Raw genomic sequence first — 13,622 nt, 5'->3', positions numbered from 1 at the left:
ATGTGTTTGCTCTTGCTTCTCTAGTTCTTTTAATTGTGATGTTAGAGTGTCAATTTTAGATCTTTCCTGCTTTCCCTTGTGGGCATTTAGTGCTATAAATTTCCCTCTACACACTGCTTTAAATGTGTCCCAGAGATTCTGGTATGTTGTATCTTTGTTCTGATTGGTTTCAAAGAACATCTTTATTTCTGCCTTCATTTCGTTATGTACCCAGTAGTCATTCAGGAGCAGGTTGTTCAGTTTCCATGTAGTTGAGCGGTTTTGATTGAGTTTCTTAGTCCTAGATTCTAGTTTGATTGCACTGTGGTCTGAGAGACAGTTTGTTATAATTTCTGTTCTTGTACATTTGCTGAGGAGTGCTTTACTTCCAATTATGTGGTCAATTTTGGATTAAGCACGATGTGGTGCTGAGAAGAATGTATATTCTGTTGATTTGGTGTGGAGAGTTCTATAGATGTCTATTAGGTCTGCTTGCTGCAGAGATGAGTTCAATTCCTGGCTATCCTTGTTAACTTTCTGTCTCGTTGATCTGTCTAATGTTGACAGTGGGGTGTTGAAGTCTCCCATTATTATTGTATGGGAGTCTAAGTCTCTTTGTAAGTCTCTAAGGACTTGCTTTATGAATCTGGGTGCTCCTGTATTGGGTGCATCTATATTTAGGATAGTTAGCTCTTCCTGTTGAATTGATCCCTTTACCATTATGTAATGGCCTTCTTTGTCTCTTTTGATCTTTGATGGTTTAAAGTCTGTTTTATCAGAGACTAGGATTGCAACCCTTGATTTTTTTTGTTCTCCATTTGCTTGGTAAATCTTCCTCCATCCCTTTATTTTGAGCCTATGTATGTCTCTGCATGTGAGATGGGTCTCCTGAATACAGCAGACTGATGGGTCTTGACTCTTTATCCAGTTTGCCAGTCTGTGTCTTTTAATTGGAGCATTTAGTGCATTTATGTTTAAGGTTAAGGTTGTTATGTGTGAACTTGATCCTGCCATTATGATATTAACTGGTTATTTTGCTCGTTAGTTGATGCAGTTTCTTCCTAGCCTCGATGGTCTTTACATTTTGGCATGTTTTTGCAATGGCTGGTACCGGTTGTTCCTTTCCATGTTTAGTGCTTCCTTCAGGGTCTCTTGTAAGGCAGGCCTAGTGGTGACAAAATCTCTAAGCATTTGCTTATCTGTAAAGGATTTTATTTCTCTTTCACTTATGAAACTTAGTTTGGCTGGATATGAAATTCTGGCTTGAAAATTCTTTTCTTTCAGAATGTTGAATATTGGCCCCCACTCTCTTCTGGCTTGGAGAGTTTCTGCTGAGAGATCTGCTGTTAGTCTGATGGGCTTCCCTTTGTGGGTAACCCGACCTTTCTCTCTGGCTGCCCTTAAGATTTTTTCCTTCATTTCAACTTTGCTGAATCTGGCAATTATGTGTCTTGGAGTTGCTCTTCTCGAGGAGTATCTTTGTGGCATTCTCTGTATTTCCTGGATTTGAATGTTGGCCTGGCCTACTAGGTTGGGGAAGTTCTCCTGGATGATATCCTGAAGAGTGTTTTCCAACTTGGTTCCATTTTCCCCCTCACTTTCAGGCACCCCAATCAGACGTAGATTTGGTCTTTTTACATCATCCCATACTTCTTGCAGGCTTTGTTCATTTCTTTTTCTTCTTTTTTCTTTTGGTTTCTCTTCTCACTTCATTTCATTCCTTTGATCCTCAATCGCTGATACTCTTTCTTCCAGTTGATCGAGTCGGTTAGTGAAGCTTGTTCATTTGTCACGTATTTCTCTTGTCATGGTTTTCATCTCTTTCATTTCGTTTAGGACCTCCTCTGCATTAATTACTCTAGCCATCAATTCTTCCACTTTTTTTTCAAGATTTTTAGTTTCTTTGCGCTGGGTACGTAATTCCTCCTTTAGCTCTGAGAAATTTGATGGACTGAAGCCTTCTTCTCTCATCTCGTCAAAGTCATTCTCCGTCCAGCTTTGATCCATTTCTGGCGATGAGCTGCGCTCCTTTGCCGGGGGAGATGCGCTCTTATTTTTTGAATTTCCCGCTTTTCTGCCCTGCTTTTTCCCCATCTTTGTGGTTTTATCTGCCTCTGGTCTTTAATGATGGTGACGTACTGATGGGGTTTTGGTGTAGGTGTCCTTCCTGTTTGATAGTTTTCCTTCTAACAGTCAGGACCCTCAGCTGTAGGTCTGTTGGAGATTGCTTGAGGTCCACTCCAGACCCTGTTTGCCTGGGTATCAGCAGCAGAGGCTGCAGAAGATAGAATATTTCTGAACAGCGAGTGTACCTGTCTGATTCTTGCTTTGGAAGCTTCCTCTCAGGGGTGTAGTCCACCCTGTGAGGTGTGGGGTGTCAGACTGCCCCTAGTGGGGGATGTCTCCCAGTTAGGCTACTCAGGGGTCAGGGACCCACTTGAGCAGGGAGTCTGTCCCTTCTCAGATCTCAACCTCCGTGTTGGGAGATCCACTGCTCTCTTCAAAGCTGTCAGACAGAGTCGTTTGCATCTGCAGAGGTTTCGGCTGCGTTTGTTATTGCCCTGTCCCCAGAGGTGGAGTCTACAGAGACAGGCAGGTTTCCTTGAGCTGCTGTGAGCTCCACCCAGTTCGAGCTTCCCAGCGGCTTTGTTTACCTACTTAAGCCTCAGCGATGGTGGGCGCCCCTCCCCCACCCTCACTGCTGCCTTGCCAGTAGATCACAGACTGCTGTGCTAGCAATGAGGGAGGCTCCGTGGGTGTGGGACCCTCCCGGCCAGTTGTGGGATATGGTCTCCTGGTGTGCCTGTTTGCTTAAAGCGCAGTATTGGGGTGGGAGTTACCCGATTTTCCAGGTGTTGTGTGTCTCAGTTCCCCTGGCTAGGAAAAGGGATTCCCTTCCCCCTTGCGCTTCCCAGGTGTGGCAATGCCTCGCCCTGCTTCAGCTCTCGCTGGTCGGGCTGCAGCAGCTGACCAGCACCGATCGTCCGGCACTCCCCAGTGAGATGAACCCAGTACCTCAGTTGAAAATGCAGAAATCACCGGTCTTCTGTGTCGCTCGCGCTGGGAGTTGGAGACTGGAGCTGTTCCTATTCGGCCATCTTGCTCCGCCAAGATCCCTTTAATGTTTCTTTTAAGCTAAGTCTAATGACCAAATCCATCATTTTTTATTTTTCTGCTGCAAGTCTTGATATTACTTTTATTTTGGAAGGAGAGTTTTACCAGGTCTGCTGTTTCTGATTGCCTGTTTTTATTTCCCCAAAACTTTGAATGTACCACCCCACTTTTTTCTGCCCCTTCAAATTTCAGCTGAAAAACTTCTTATAGTCTTATGGATATTCTGTTGTGTGTGACACAAGACCTTTTTCTTGTTGCTTTCAAAATTATCTCTTTGTTTAAAATGTGTTTACATGTTTCAGTGTGAAGTTTTGGGGGGTTACTTAATTTTGTATCCTTAGGTCCTCTTGGATTTGGATATTCATTTTCTTTCTCAGGTCTGTGTCACATCTGATTATTGTCTTAATTATTGTCTTGTCTCTTTATACTGTGTTTTCCCTAATACTTTGTTGTTGTTGTTGAAAACTGGGTGTATTTCATGGGGAAATTAAGACTGAGACAAGTAGGACTACAGTGTAGGAATTTATGTTTACGTAGCTAGGAGTTAAACTGCATTTTACATTTTTTTGTTGTTGTTTTTGCTATAAATTTATTCAGTGACCTTTTTTTGTTGCCCCCTTTTCCTCCTCTTTACTTTGTATCTTTCTTTTTCTTTTCTTCAAGGAGTCTGTCTCTTGCAACTCTCCCAGTGATAGTTCTCTGTTATACTCATGCCTTGTTAGTGTGTCCATAATATGTATTGAAGAGATGTTCATTAATGTTATAATTAAGACTTGGCTTATAGAGTGCACAGTAGCTTTATCTCACAGGGATGTGTCTCAAGTGTTTCATTTTCCCTCTCTCGGAGGCCTATTTTGTATTTTCTCCCATTTCCATTCTAAGCCACAAAAATGTATCCTCCAATGTTTACAGTCTATATATTTAAGTACTTCCCTGTGGCAAATTAAGACCTTTTATCTTAAGTGAGACAAAGATTATAGTGCTGATTACATTTTCCTCCTTTCAACTTTAATACTATTTCACTAACGGCCTTTGCTGGTATCCTTCTCTCCTAAAATTAAACTTGGTTTTTCCACAAGGGACTTAAGCCTATGTAGATGTCACAGTGATTATTTACCACCTTCTCGACTTAGCACCATCAGACGGAGATGTCTTCCAATTGATCTATTCTTCCCATTGACAGCCTGTTGAAATTCCTAGGGGGGGAAAAAGGAGGGTGCAAATGGACATCAATCTCAATATCACTGTGGCCCCCACGAGCTTCAGACAAACTAGCTTGTACTAAGCCTTCAGCAATTTATAGTTATTTTTAATTTTATGTTTCTATCAGTTAACACCATCTATCAATGATGTTAATATTTTTTCTTTTTCCTCCAGGAAAGCAAATGGTTCATGTGTCTTCCTCCATGAGCCTTCAGGATTTTGAGATGGTCACATTTCCATTGGCTTCAATTTTCTTCTGAGAATTAAGGTTTTAATATTCATGTTTATTAATTTTATTCTGAGTATACACATGAGCTGTTCTAGATTAGATAAGTTTTTTTTACTATACGTCACAGTATGTAATAAGTATGTTGGCTTGCCTTTTGCCTATTCAGGGCCCCCATGGAGACATGATGATCACCAAGTCAATTGTTCTACATCAGTAGACACTCCATAGATGAATAAGAAAAAAATATTCCTTTCTGCTTACAAATGGAAAGGTGATAGCTACGTTCATTCCCTCCTGAAAGGACCTTCTGATAATGCTGATGTGTTGGTATATAATAAAATATCTCCATGAGCCACACAGGCCCATGTTTTTCAGTTTTTATGACCCATAGATGTGTAAAAGATCAAAGGTTTATTCTTCCTAGAAATTCAAATATCTAGAAAGATAGCCACTTCAGAATCTCTAGCACCTCAAAACTCAATTTAGATAAGTAGTCCAGGATATAACTCTATTGTCATCTCTGGAAGTGATACAATAGACATTAGCAAATGGCTAGATACCTGTCTCATTATATGTAAATAGCTATTTGAAGGCTAAGACTTTATACAAAAAATTAGGATGTCTAAAAATATTCTATTTCACCACAGCAGGTTCTGGAAAAATAGTTAATTTTTTGTTTGTCTACTTCTTTTCTTGTTGAAAAGTAAAAGCTTCTGTTCTCAACTTCTAACCTGTCTGAACTGAACCCAAAAGTCCTAATCGTTTTTTTAATGACTTAAATATCATGGTAATATGCACATAATGTATAATTTACCACTTTAACCATTTTTAATTATACAGTTTAGTTGTATTAACTATATTCACATTATTGTGTAATTATCACTACTATCCAACTCCTGAAATTTTATCATTTTGAAATAAAATTTTGTGCCCATTAAGCAATAACTCCAAACTACTCCCATTCCCAGGCATTGATAACCAGTATCTACTTTGTATCTATATTTATTTTAATATTCTACGAATCTCAAATACAAGGAATCATGCAATATTTTCCTTTTGTTGGTGGCTCTTTTTACTTGGCATAATTCTTTCAAGGTTCATTCATATTGTAGCATGCCTTGGAATGTTACTCCTTTTTAAGGATGAATAATATTCCATTGTATTTATATACCACCTTTTATTTATTCAATCAAGCATTGATGGATACTGGTTGCTCTAACGTTTTTTGTCTATTGTGAATAAAGTTGCTATGAACATGGGTTTAAAAAATCTGTTCATCCTTGTTTTCAATCTTTTAGATAAACACATACTTTTTGATCATATGATAATTATATCTTTTTTATTTTTGCGGAGCTTTTACATAGCTTTCCGTTGTGGCTGTATAATTTTACATTTTCATCAACAGTGCACAAGGTCTAATTTCTCTACATCTTTGCCAAATTTTGTTATATACTTTTTCTTAGTAGGCATCTTAGTGGGTGTAAAATAGTATGTGATTTGAAGTTTGGTCTGCATTTTCTCAATGATTACTGATGTTTAACATCTGCTCATGTGTTTGTTGAGCTGTAATATAGAGAGAAATGTTCATTCAAGTCATTTGAAATGTATATTCAAGTATTCGTACATTTCAACTGGGTTTTGTTGCTGTTGAGTTGTAACAGATGTTTATATATTATGACTATTAATTGATTATCAGATATTTGATTTCCAAATATTTTCTCTCATTCTGCAGTTTGAGTTTTCACTATTGACAGTGTTCATGTACATAATTTTAGTACTAATGAAGCCCAATTTATCTAATGTTTCTTTTGTTGCCTATGATTTTACTTTTATTTCTAAAAAAAAAAAATTGCCAAATCCAGCATGACAAAAATTTTCCACAATTATTCCTTTTAAGATTTTGATAGTTTTAGTTTTTGTGTTTAGGGCTTTGATCAATTTTTTGTTTTGGTTTTCTTTTATTGTGTAAGGTAAAAGTCCAACCTAATTCTTTGCAGGTGTAGATAAGTTTTCTCAGGAACATTATTTGAATAAACTGCTCTTTCTCCATGGAATCATCATGACAACATTTTCAAAAATTACTTGATCATAATATATTTAGCTTATTTTCTTCTCACTATTGTATCCATTGGCCTGTATGTTTGCCTTTATGCTAGTACCACACTGGTTGGATTAGTGTAGTTTGGTGGTAAGTTTGAAATCAGAAAGTGTGAGTAATCCAAATTTGTTCTTTTTCAAGGTTTTTTTTTTAAAATTTATTTATTATTATTATACTTTAAGTTGTAGGGTACATGTGCATAACGTGCAGGTTTGTTACATATGTATACTTGTGCCATGTTGTGTGCTGCACCCATCAACTCGTCATTTACATCAGGTATAACTCCCAATGCAATCCCTCCCCCCTTCCCCCTCCCCATGATAGGCCCCGGGGTGTGATGTTCCCCTTCCTGAGTCCAAGTGATCTCATTGTACAGTTCCCACCTATGAGTGAGAACATGCGGTGTTTGGTTTTCTGTTCTTGTGATAGTTTGCTAAGAATGATGGTTTCCAGCTGTATCCATCTCCCTACAAAGGACACAAACTCATCCTTTTTTATGGCTGCATAGTACTCCATGGTGTATATGTGCCACATTTTCTTAATCCAATCTGTCACTGATGGACATTTGGGTTGATTCCAAGTCTTTGCTATTGTGAATAGTGCTGCAATAAACATACGTGTGCATGTGTCTTTATAGCAGCATAATTTATAATCCTTTGGGTATATACCCAGTAATGGGATGGCTGGGTTATATGGTACATCTAGTTCTAGATCCTTGAGGAATCGCCATACTGTTTTCCATAATGGTTGAACTAGTTTACAATCCCACCAACAGTGTAAAAGTGTTCCTATTTCTCCACATCCTCTCCAGCACCTGTTGTTTCCTGACTTTTGAATGATCCCCATTCTAACTGGTGTGAGATGGTATCTCATTGTGGTTTTGATTTGCATTTCTCTGATGGCCAGTGATGATGAGCATTTTTTCATGTGTCTGTTGGCTGTATGAATGTCTTCTTTTGAGAAATGTCTGTTCATATCCTTTGCCCACTTTTTGATGGGGTTGTTTGTTTTTTTCTTGTAAATTTGTTTGAGATCTTTGTAGGTTCTGGATATTAGCCCTTTGTCAGATGAGAAGATTGCAAAAATGTTCTCCCATTCTGTAGGTTGCCTGTTCACTCTGATGGTAGTTTCTTTTGCTGAGCAGAAGCTCTTTAGTTTAATGAGATCCCATTTGTCAATTTTGGCTTTTGCTGCCGTTGCTTTTGGTGTTTTAGACATGAAGTCTTTGCCCATGCCTATGTCCTGAATGGTACTACCTAGGTTTTCCTCTAGGATTTTTATGGTATTAGGTCTAACATTTAAGTCTCTAATCCATCTTGAATTAATTTTCGTATAAGGAGTAAGGAAAGGATCCAGTTTCAGCTTTCTACTTATGGCTAGCCAATTTTCCCAGCACCATTTATTAAATAGGGAATCCTTTCCCCATTTCTTGTTTCTCTCAGGTTTGTCAAAGATCAGATGGCTGTAGATGTGTGGTATTATTTCTGAGGACTCTGTTCTGTTCCATTGGTCTAGATCTCTGTTTTGGTACCAGTACAATGCTGTTTTGGTTACTGTAGCCTTGTAGTATAGTTTGAAGTCAGGTAGCGTGATGCCTCCAGCTTTGTTCTTTTGACTTAGGATTGTCTTGGAGATGCGGGCTCTTTTTTGGTTCCATATGAACTTTAAAGCAGTTTTTTCCAATTCTGTGAAGAAACTCATTGGTAGCTTGATGGGGATGGCATTGAATCTATAAATTACCTTGGGCAGTATGGCCATTTTCGCAATATTGATTCTTCCTATCCATGAGCATGGTATGTTCTTCCATTTGTTTGTGTCCTCTTTTATTTCACTGAGCAGTGGTTTGTAGTTCTCCTTGAAGAGGTCCTTTTCATCCCTTGTAAGTTGGATTCCTAGGTATTTTATTCTCTTTGAAGCAATTGTGAATGGAAGTTCATTCCTGATTTGGCTCTCTGTTTGTCTGTTACTGGTGTGTAAGAATGCTTGTGATTTTTGCACATTAATTTTGTATCCTGAGACTTTGCTGAAGTTGCTTATCAGCTTAAGGAGATTTTGGGCTGAGACAATGGGGTTTTCTAAATATACAATCCTGTCATCTGCAAACAGGGACCATTTGACTTCTTCTTTTCCTAACTGAATACCCTTGATTTCTTTCTCTTGCCTAGTTGCCCTAGCCAGAACTTCCAACACTATGTTGAATAGGAGTGGTGAGAGAGGGCATCCCGGTCTTGTGCCAGTTTTCAAAGGGAATTTTTCCAGTTTTTGCCCATTGAGTATGATATTGGCTGTGGGTTTGTCATAAATAGCTCTTATTATTTTGAGGTACGTTCCATCAATACCGAATTTCTTGAGCGTTTTTAGCATGAAGGGCAGTTGAATTTTGCAAAAGCCTTTTCTGCATCTATTGAGATAATCATGTGGTTCTTTTCTTTAGTTCTGTTTATATGCTGGATTATGTTTATTGATTTGCAAATTTTGAACCAGCCTTGCATCCCAGGGATGAAGCCCACTTGATCATGGTGGATTAGCTTTTTGATGTGTTGCTGAATCCGGTTTGCCAGTATTTTATTGAGGATTTTTGCATCGATGTTCATCAGGGATATTGGTCTAAAATTCTCTTTTTTTGTTTTGTCTCTGCCAGGCTTTGGTATCAGGATGATGTTGGCCTCATAAAATGAGTTAGGGAGGATTCCCTCTTTTTCTATTGATTGGAATAGTTTCAGAAGAAATGGTACCAACTCCTCCTTGTACCTCTGGTAGAATTCAGCTGTGAATCCATCTGGTCCTGGACTTTTTTTGGTTGGTAGGCTATTAATTATTGCCTCAATTTCAGAGCCTGCTATTGGTCTATTCAGGGATTCAACTTCTTCCTGGTTTAGACTTGGAAGAGTGTAAGTGTCCAGGAAATTATCCATTTCTTCTAGATTTTCCAGTTTATTTGCGTAGAGGTGTTTATAGTATTCTCTGATGGTAGTTTGTATTTCTGTGGGGTCGGTGGTGATATCCCCTTTATCATTTTTAATTGCATCGATTTGATTCTTCTCTCTTTTCTTCTTTATTAGTCTTGCTAGGGGTCTGTCAATTTTGTTGATCTTTTCAAAACACCAACTCCTGGATTCATTGATTTTTTGGAGAGTTTTTTGTGTCTCTATCTCCTTCAGTTCTGCTCTGATCTTAGTTATTTCTAGCCTTCTGCTAGCTTTCGAATGTGTTTGCTCTTGCTTCTCTAGTTCTTTTAATTGCGATGTTAGAGTGTCAATTTTAGATCTTTCCTGCTTTTTCTTGTGGGCATTTAGTGCTATAAATTTCCCTCTACACACTGCTTTAAATGTGTCCCAGAGATTCTGGTATGTTGTATCTTTGTTCTCATTGGTTTCAAAGAACTTCTTTATTTGTGCCTTCATTTCGTTATGTACACAGTCGTCATTCAGGAGCAGGTTGTTCAGTTTCCATGTAGTTGAGCGGTTTTGATTGAGTTTCTTAGTCCTGAGTTCTAGTTTGATTGCACTGTGGTCTGAGAGACAGTTTGTTATAATTTCTGTTCTTGTACATTTGCTGAGGAGTGCTTTACTTCCAATTACGTGGTCGATTTTGGAGTAAGTACGATGTGGTGCTGAGAAGAATGTATATTCTCTTAATTTGGGGTGGAGAATTCTATCATGTCTATTAGGTCTGCTTGCTGCAGAGATGAGTTCAATTCCTGGATATCCTTGTTAACTTTCTGTCTCGTTGATCTATCTAATATTGACAGTGGAGTGTTGATGTCTCCCATTATTATTGTATGGGAGTCTAAGTCTCTTTGTAAGTCTCTAAGGACTTGCTTTATGAATCTGGGTGCTCCTGTATTGGGTGCATATATATTTAGGATAGTTAGCTCTTCCTGTTGAATTGATCCCTTTACCATTATGTAATGGCCTTCTTTGTCTCTTTTGATCTTTGATGGTTTAAAGTCTGTTTTATCAGAGACTAGGATTGCAACCCTTGATTTTTTTTGTTCTCCATTTGCTTGGTAAATCTTCCTCCATCCCTTTATTTTGAGCCTATGTATGTCTCTGCATGTGAGATGGGTCTCCTGAATACAGCAGACTGATGGGTCTTGACTCTTTATCCAGTTTGCCAGTCTGTGTCTTTTAATTGGAGCATTTAGTGCATTTATGTTTAAGGTTAAGGTTGTTATGTGTGAACTTGATCCTGCCATTATGATATTAACTGGTTATTTTGCTCGTTAGTTGATGCAGTTTCTTCCTAGCCTCGATGGTCTTTACATTTTGGCATGTTTTTGCAATGGCTGGTACCGGTTGTTCCTTTCCATGTTTAGTGCTTCCTTCAGGGTCTCTTGTAAGGCAGGCCTAGTGGTGACAAAATCTCTAAGCATTTGCTTATCTGTAAAGGATTTTATTTCTCTTTCACTTATGAAACTTAGTTTGGCTGGATATGAAATTCTGGCTTGAAAATTCTTTTCTTTCAGAATGTTGAATATTGGCCCCCACTCTCTTCTGGCTTGGAGAGTTTCTGCCGAGAGATCTGCTGTTAGTCTGATGGGCTTCCCTTTGTGGGTAACCCGACCTTTCTCTCTGGCTGCCCTTAAGATTTTTTCCTTCATTTCAACTTTGCTGAATCTGGCAATTATGTGTCTTGGAGTTGCTCTTCTCGAGGAGTATCTTTGTGGCGTTCTCTGTATTTCCTGGATTTGAATGTTGGCCTGCCCTACTAGGTTGGGGAAGTTCTCCTGGATGATATCCTGAAGAGTGTTTTCCAACTTGGTTCCATTTTCCCCCTCACTTTCAGGCACCCCAATCAGACGTAGATTTGGTCTTTTTACATCATCCCATACTTCTTGCAGGCTTTGTTCATTTCTTTTTCTTCTTTTTTCTTTTGGTTTCTCTTCTTGCTTCATTTCATTCATTTGATCCTCAATCGCTGATACTCTTTCTTCCAGTTGATCGAGTCGGTTAGTGAAGCTTGTTCATTTGTCACGTATTTCTCGTGTCATGGTTTTCATCTCTTTCATTTCGTTTAGGACCTTCTCTGCATTAATTACTCTAGCCATCAATTCTTCCACTTTTTTTTCAAGATTTTTAGTTTCTTTGCGCTGGGTACGTAATTCCTCCTTTAGCTCTGAGAAATTTGATGGACTGAAGCCTTCTTCTCTCATCTCGTCAAAGTCATTCTCCGTCCAGCTTTGATCTGTTGCTGGCGATGAGCTGCGCTCCTTTGCCGGGGGAGATGTGCTCTTATTTTTTGAATTTCCCGCTTTTCTGCCCTGCTTTTTCCCCATCTTTGTGGTTTTATCTGCCTCTGGTCTTTGATGATGGTGACGTACTGATGGGGTTTTGGTGTAGGTGTCCTTCCTGTTTGATAGTTTTCCTTCTAACAGTCAGGACCCTCAGCTGTAGGTCTGTTGGAGATTGCTTGAGGTCCACTCCAGACCCTGTTTGCCTGGGTATCAGCAGCAGAGGCTGCAGAAGATAGAATATTGCTGAACAGCGAGTGTACCTGTCTGATTCTTGCTTTGGAAGCTTCCTCTCAGGGGTGTAGTCCACCCTGTGAGGTGTGGGGTGTCAGACTGCCCCTAGTGGGGGATGTCTCCCAGTTAGGCTACTCAGGGGTCAGGGACCCACTTGAGCAGGGAGTCTGTCCCTTCTCAGATCTCAACCTCCGTGTTGGGAGATCCACTGCTCTCTTCAAAGCTGTCAGACAGAGTCGTTTGCGTCTGCAGGGGTTTCGGCTGCGTTTGTTATTGCCCTGTCCCCAGAGGTGGAGTCTACAGAGACAGGCAGGTTTCCTTGAGCTGCTGTGAGCTCCAGGCAGTTCGAGCTTCCCAGCGGCTTTGTTTACCTACTTGAGCCTCAGCAATGGCGGCGCCCCTCCCCCACCCTCGCTGCTGCCTTGCCAGTAGATCACAGACTGCTGTGCTAACAATGAGGGAGGCTCCGTGGGTGTGGGACCCTCCTGGCCAGGTGTGGGATATGATCTCCTGGTGTGCCTGTTTGCTTAAAGCGCAGTATTGGGGTGGCAGTTACCTGATTTTCCAGGTGTTGTGTGTCTCAGTTCCCCTGGCTAGGAAAAGGGATTCCCTTCCCCCTTGCGCTTCCCAGGTGAGGCAATGCCTCGCCCTGCTTCAGCTCTCGCTGGTCGGGCTGCAGCAGCTGACCAGCACCGATCGTCCGGCACTCCCCAGTGAGATGAACCCAGTACCTCAGTTGAAAATGCAGAAATCACCGATATTCTGTGTCGCTCGCACTGGGAGTTGGAGACTGGAGCTGTTCCTATTCGGCCATCTTGCTCCGCCCCTCTCTTTTTCAAGGTTTTTATAGATCTCTAGAGTCCCTGGAGATTCCAAAAGAATTTGACAATGTGCTTGTCTATTTTTTTAAAAGTTATTATTATTTTGATAAACAAGTTGTAATTGTATACATTTATAGAAACAAAGTCATGTTTTGATAAATGTGTACAAAGTGGAATGACTAGAGAAAGCTAACATATTAAGCACTTAGCTTACCTATAATTTTTGTGACTAGTTATTTAAGATTTACTGTTTGTTGTTTTGAAATATACAATAAATTATTGCTGATTATAGTCATGATTCTATGCAAGAGATCTTAAACCATATTTCTCCTGTCTATCTGAAATTTTGTATATTGTGATCAACAATTCCATGTTTCCTTCCTTCCCACCATATTTTTTCTGATAACCATCATTCTACTTTCTGCTTCTGTGAGTTCAACTTTATTAGATGCCATGTATAAGTCAAATCATTCGGTATTCATTTTTCTGTGCCTGACTTGTTTTACTTTATCTAATATCCACATTCATCCACATTTTTGCAAATGACAAGATTTCTGTCCCTTTTAAGGCCGAATAGTATTCCGTTGTGTAAATACATCACATTTTCTTTATCAATTTATCCTTTGATGAACATTTACGCTAATATTTTATGTTGGTTATTGTGAATAATGCTAAAATAAACATAAGAATGCAGCTAGCATTCCAAAATAT

The sequence above is a fragment of the Macaca fascicularis genome, chromosome X (genome assembly GCF_037993035.2).
Source record: "Macaca fascicularis isolate 582-1 chromosome X, T2T-MFA8v1.1".
Classification (NCBI taxonomy): domain Eukaryota; kingdom Metazoa; phylum Chordata; class Mammalia; order Primates; family Cercopithecidae; genus Macaca; species Macaca fascicularis.
Note: the sequence above shows the minus strand (reverse complement) of the source record.